At 70.4% G+C, this 5,000-nt stretch overlaps 1 non-coding gene across 1 annotated transcript; it reads right to left on the reverse strand.

Annotated features, from left to right (window-relative positions):
• Positions 1–3,608: 3,608 nt before the first annotated feature.
• LOC135979211 (5S ribosomal RNA) lies at positions 3,609–3,727 on the reverse strand. Its single transcript, XR_010596535.1, has one exon. It is a non-coding gene; the product is annotated as a 5S ribosomal RNA (ribosomal RNA).
• Between the last annotated feature and the right edge of the window lie 1,273 nt (positions 3,728–5,000).

Raw genomic sequence — 5,000 nt, forward strand, 5'->3', positions numbered from 1 at the left:
CTTCCCCCAGGCTGGGTGGGGGCCTGGCGGGAGGCGTCGCAGTCTTCCCCCGGGCGGTCCGGTGGGGGAGGCTTAGCAGTCGTCATCAGGGCGGTCCGGGGGTGGGGGGAGGCCTCAGAGTCGTCCCTCGGAGAGCCGGGTCGGCGGCGGTGGCGGGTGTCAGGCTTTACGTCCAGCCTCCGGAGGGTGAGCGTCCTCGGACGGGATGCAGCTGCCGCAGAGAGGCAGCCTCTGAGGCAAGGAGCGGAGCACCGAGGCTGGGGAGAGGGGAGCAGGAGCCGGGGGCTGGGGTGGGTGGGTGGGGGGGGCGTTCAGGACAACCGATCAAGCCCCGGGAAGCGGCTGTCAAATGTTCAAAGTCCCCCCCGGGACAACAGGTCAAGCCCTGGGAGGCGGCTGTCAAATGTTCAAAGTCCCCACCGGGACAACAGGTCAACCCCCGGGAAGCGGCTGTCAAATTTTCAAAGTCCCCGTTCGGCCACCAGGTCAACCCGCTGAATCTACTGGGTTGACCTGGCGGCCGGTTTGCTTTCCGGCCACCAGGTCAACCCATTGGATTCGACGGGTTGACCTGGCGACCGGTTTGCTTTCCGGCCACCAGGTCAACCCATTGGATTCGACGGGTTGACCTGGTGGCCGGTTTGCTTTCCGGACCGGATGTCACCCCACTCCCAGGGCAGCGCGGCAGTGGTGCTGAGGACCGCAGAGGGGGGGCTTAATAGTCGAGAGGGAGCAGGTCCGGGGGAGGCTTAATAGTCGTCCCCCGAGGACTCCGGGGGCCAGGCTTAATAGTCGTCCCCCCGGGCGCTCCAGGGGGAAAGCTTAATAGTCCTCCCCCGAGGATAGGCTTAATAGTCGCCCCCCGGCCAGTCCGGGGGAGGCTTAATAGTCGTTCCAGGGGAGGCTTAATAGTCATCCCCCGGGCAGTCCGCGGGAGGCTTAATAGTCGTCCCCCGAGTGCTCCGGGGGGCAGGCTTAATAGTCGTTCCCCAGGCAGTCTGGGAGAGGCTTAAGAGTCATCCCCCGACAGTGTGGGTGTGGGTGTGGGCGGGGGGGAGGCTTAGCAGTCGTCCCCAGGGCGGTCCGGGGGTGGGGGGAGGCCTCAGAGTCGTCCCTCCGAGAGCCGTGTCGGCGGCGGTGGCGGGTGTCAGGCTTTACGTCCAGCCTCCGGAGGGTGAGCGTCCTCGGACGCGATGCAGCCGCCGCAGAGAGGCAGCCTCCGAGGCAGGGAGCGGAGCACCGAGGCTGGGGAGTGGGGAGCAGGAGCCGGGGGGGAGGTGGGGGGCGTTCAGGACAACAGGTCAACCCCCTGGAAGCGGCTGTCAAATGTTCAACGTCCCCACTCGGCCACCAGGTCAAGCCCCGGGAAGCGGCTGTAAAATTCTCAAAGTCCCCACCGGGACAATAGGTCAAGCCCTGGGAGGCGGCTGTCAAATGTTCAAAGTCCCCACCGGGACAACAGGTCAACCCCCGGGAAGCGGCTGTCAAATTTTCAAAGTCCCCGTTCGGCCACCAGGTCAACCCGCTGAATCTACTGGGTTGACCTGGCGGCCGTTTTGCTTTCCGGCCACCAGGTCAACCCATTGGTTTCGACGGGTTGACCTGGCGGCTGGTTTGCTTTCCGGCCACCAGGTCAACCCATTGGATTCGACGGGTTGACCTGGTGGCCGGTTTGCTTTCCGGCCCGGGTGTCACCCCACTCCGAGGGCAGCACGGCAGTGGTCTTGAGGACCACAGAGGGGGGCTTAATAGTCGAGACGGAGCAGGTCCGGGGGAGGCTTAATAGTCGCCCCCCGGCCAGTCCGGGGGAGGCTTAATAGTCGTCCCCCGAGGACTCCGGGGGCCAGGCTTAATAGTCGTCCCCCCCCGGGCGCTCCAGGGGGGAAAGCTTAATAGTCCTCCCCCGAGGACTCCGGGGGCAGGCTTAACAGTCGTCCGCCCCGGGCGCTCCAGGGGGAAAGCTTAATAGTCCTCCCCCGACAGTGTGTGTGTGTGTGTGTGGGAGGGAGGCTTAGCAGTCTTGCCCCGGGCGGTCCGGTGGGGGAGGCTTAGCAGTCGTCCCCAGGGCGGTCCGGGGGTGGGGGGGGGGGGGAGGCCTCACAGTCGTCCCTCGGAGAGCCGGGTCAGCGGCAGTGGTGGGTTTACGTCCAGCCTCCGGAGGGTGCGCGTCCTCGGAGGCGATGCAGGCGCCGCAGAGAGGCAGCCTCCGAGGCAGGGAGCGGAGCACCGAGGCTGGGGAGAGGGGAGCAGGAGCCGGGGGCTGGGGCTGGGGGTGGGGGGCGTTCAGGACAACCGGTCAAGCCCCGGGAAGCAGCTGTCAAATGTTCCAAGTCCCCACTCGGCCACCAGGTCCACCCCAGTCTAGCAATGGGGTTGACCTGGCTGACGGCCGGTTAGTATCAAGGTAAACTCACCGTCGTCCACAGGAGGGCAGCTCTCAGGCCGGCCGGCTGCGGCTGACTCTGGGGCGGCGCCCGGTCCCGGCAGCGAGGGGCGGGGGGCGCGGAGCGAGACGGGGCTAACCGGGGGGGGGCGCCTCCTGCGACTTTGGGGGCCGCGGGTCGTCAGTGGCGTGCAGGCCGGGCCTCTCCCGGGGGATTCGGGGGGGCGGTCCTGCGGGCCGGGCGCAGGGGGCTCGAGCGAGCCCGGGCCGGTCCGCCCCGGGGCCGGGGTCTCCGCCTGCGGCTCAGGGGGGCGCGGGTCGTCGGGGGAGGAAGCCCGGGGGAGCCGCACACCGGCCCGCCAGGCCAGGCCTGGCCTGGATGGCCGCGGGGGGATTCGGGGCGGTCCCGCGGGCCGGGGGCCGGGCGCAGGGGAGGCGGGGGGGCCGAGCGAGTCCGTCCCGGGCCCGGGGCCTCCCCCTGCGGCTTTGGGGTCCGTGGGTCCCCGCTGGAGGAAGCCACTGGGAGCTGGACACCCGCCGTCCGTCCCGCCAGGCCAGGCCTGGCCTGGGTGGCCGCGGGGGGATTCGGGGCGGTCCCGCGGGCCGGGGGCCGGGCGCAGGGGAGGCGGGGGGGCCGAGCGAGTCGGGCCCGGGCCCGGGGCCTCCCCCTGCGGCTTTGGGGTCCGTGGGTCCCCGCTGGAGGAAGCCGCTGGGCGCTGGACACCCGCCGTCCGTCCCGCCTGGCCAGGCCTGGCCTGGGTGGCCGCGGGGGGATTCGGGGCGGTCCCGCGGGCCGGCGGCCGGGCGCAGGGGGTCCGAGCGAGTCCGTCCCGGGCCCGGGGCCTCCCCCTGCGGCTTTGGGGTCCGTGGGTCCCCGCTGGAGGAAGCCGCTGGGCGCTGGACACCCGCCGTCCGTCCCGCCTGGCCAGGCCTGGCCTGGGTGGCCGCGGGGGGGGATTCGGGGCGGACCTGCGGGCCGGCGGCCGGGAGGGTCCGGGCCAGTCCGCCCCATGCCCGGGGTCTCCCCCAGCGGCTTCGGTGGCCCCGGGGGGGGTCCTCCGCGGAGGAAGCCGGGTGGGTGGGGAGCCGGACCCCAGGCGCCCAGACCCGTGACCTGCGGCCGCGACCTCCGACTCGGCAGGAGCGACGAGGGGCTTTCCGGCCCGTCCCCCCCTCTCCTTCCCCCCCAGAAAAGGAGAGAGAGCTGACTCGGACCGGGAAAAGCTGCCTACGGCACCTGGGATTCCCAGGCGGTCACCCATCCAAGTACTAGCCAGGCCCGGGACGGTTTACCTTCCGAGATCGGACGGGATCGGGGGCGTTCGGTCCGGTATGGCCGTAGGCACCCGGCCCCGCGCCTCCTCGCCCGCTTTCCCCTGCCGACGCCCGGGCCTGCCGCACGGTGAGCCCCGGTCGGACTGCCCCCCCCCCCTGCGGCAGGGCCCCCGTCTCTCGCGGGCCCGGTCCTTTTTTCCTTTTCGAGCTCCGGGGCCCGGGCTGGCCGCCAGAGCCCCTCCGCCCGCCCTCCCCGGCGTCGGGGAAAATACTGTCCCGGACTTCCAGTGCGCCCGATCCTGTCAGCCGGGGGGTGGGGAGGGGCAGTCCCTCGCTGCGGCCGGGGAGGGTGAGCCCAGGGCGGCTTGCCTGCCGTGCGAGGCCCCTCTCGGCCACCAGGTCAACCCCGAGTCGAAAGGGCTGAAAAATTTTCAGAGTCCCCTCCCGGGCACCAGGTCAACCCGTGGAATCGGACGGGTTCACCTGCTGGCCGGTTCGCTTCCCGGGCACCAGGTCAACCCGTGGAATCGAAAGGGTTCACCTGCTGGCCGGTTTGCTTTCCGGCCACCAGGTCAACCCCTAGGGGTTTTAACGGGGGCACGCCCGGTGGCCTCTTTCCCGTCCGGTCACCAGGTCAACCCGGATCTCCCTCCTTCCCTGGGCGTCCCCTCCTCGGAGGCGTCAGGTTCCATTCCCCCCCCCCCCCCAGACTTCCAGGGGCCCGATCCAGTCGGCCGGGAGGCAGTCCCTCGCTGCGGCCGGGGAGGGTGAGCCCAGGGCGGCCTGGTCCATGTCTCTAGTGGGCCCGATCCTTTTTTTTTTTTTCGAGCTCCGGGGCCAGGCCCGCCCGGGCAGCCCTCCTCGGAGGCGTGGGGCGATTTCCCCCCGCCCCCAGACTTCCAGGGGCCCGATCCTGTCGGCCGGGAGGCAGTCCCTCGCTGCGGCCGGGGAGGGTCAGCCCAGGGCGGCTTGCCTGCCGTGCGAGTCCCCTCTCGGCCACCAGGTCAACCCCGAGTCGAAAGGGCTGAAAAATTTTCAGAGTCCCCTCCCGGGCACCAGGTCAACCCGTGGAATCGAACGGGTTCACCTGCTGGCCGGTTCGCTTTCCGGCCACCAGGTCAACCCGTGGAATCGAAAGGGTTCACCTGCTGGCCGGTTCGCTTTCCGGCCACCAGGTCAACCCCTAGGTTTTAAGGGGGGGGGACGCCAGGTGGCCTCTTTCCCGTCCGGTCACCAGGTCAACCCGGATCTCCCTCCTTCCCTGGGCGCCCCCTCCTCGGAGGCGTCAGGTTCCATTCTTTTTTCCAGACTTCCAGGGGCCCGATCCAGTCGGCCGGGTGGC

Source organism: Chrysemys picta, unplaced genomic scaffold (assembly GCF_011386835.1).
Source record: "Chrysemys picta bellii isolate R12L10 unplaced genomic scaffold, ASM1138683v2 scaf722, whole genome shotgun sequence".
Taxonomy (NCBI): Eukaryota; Metazoa; Chordata; order Testudines; family Emydidae; genus Chrysemys; species Chrysemys picta.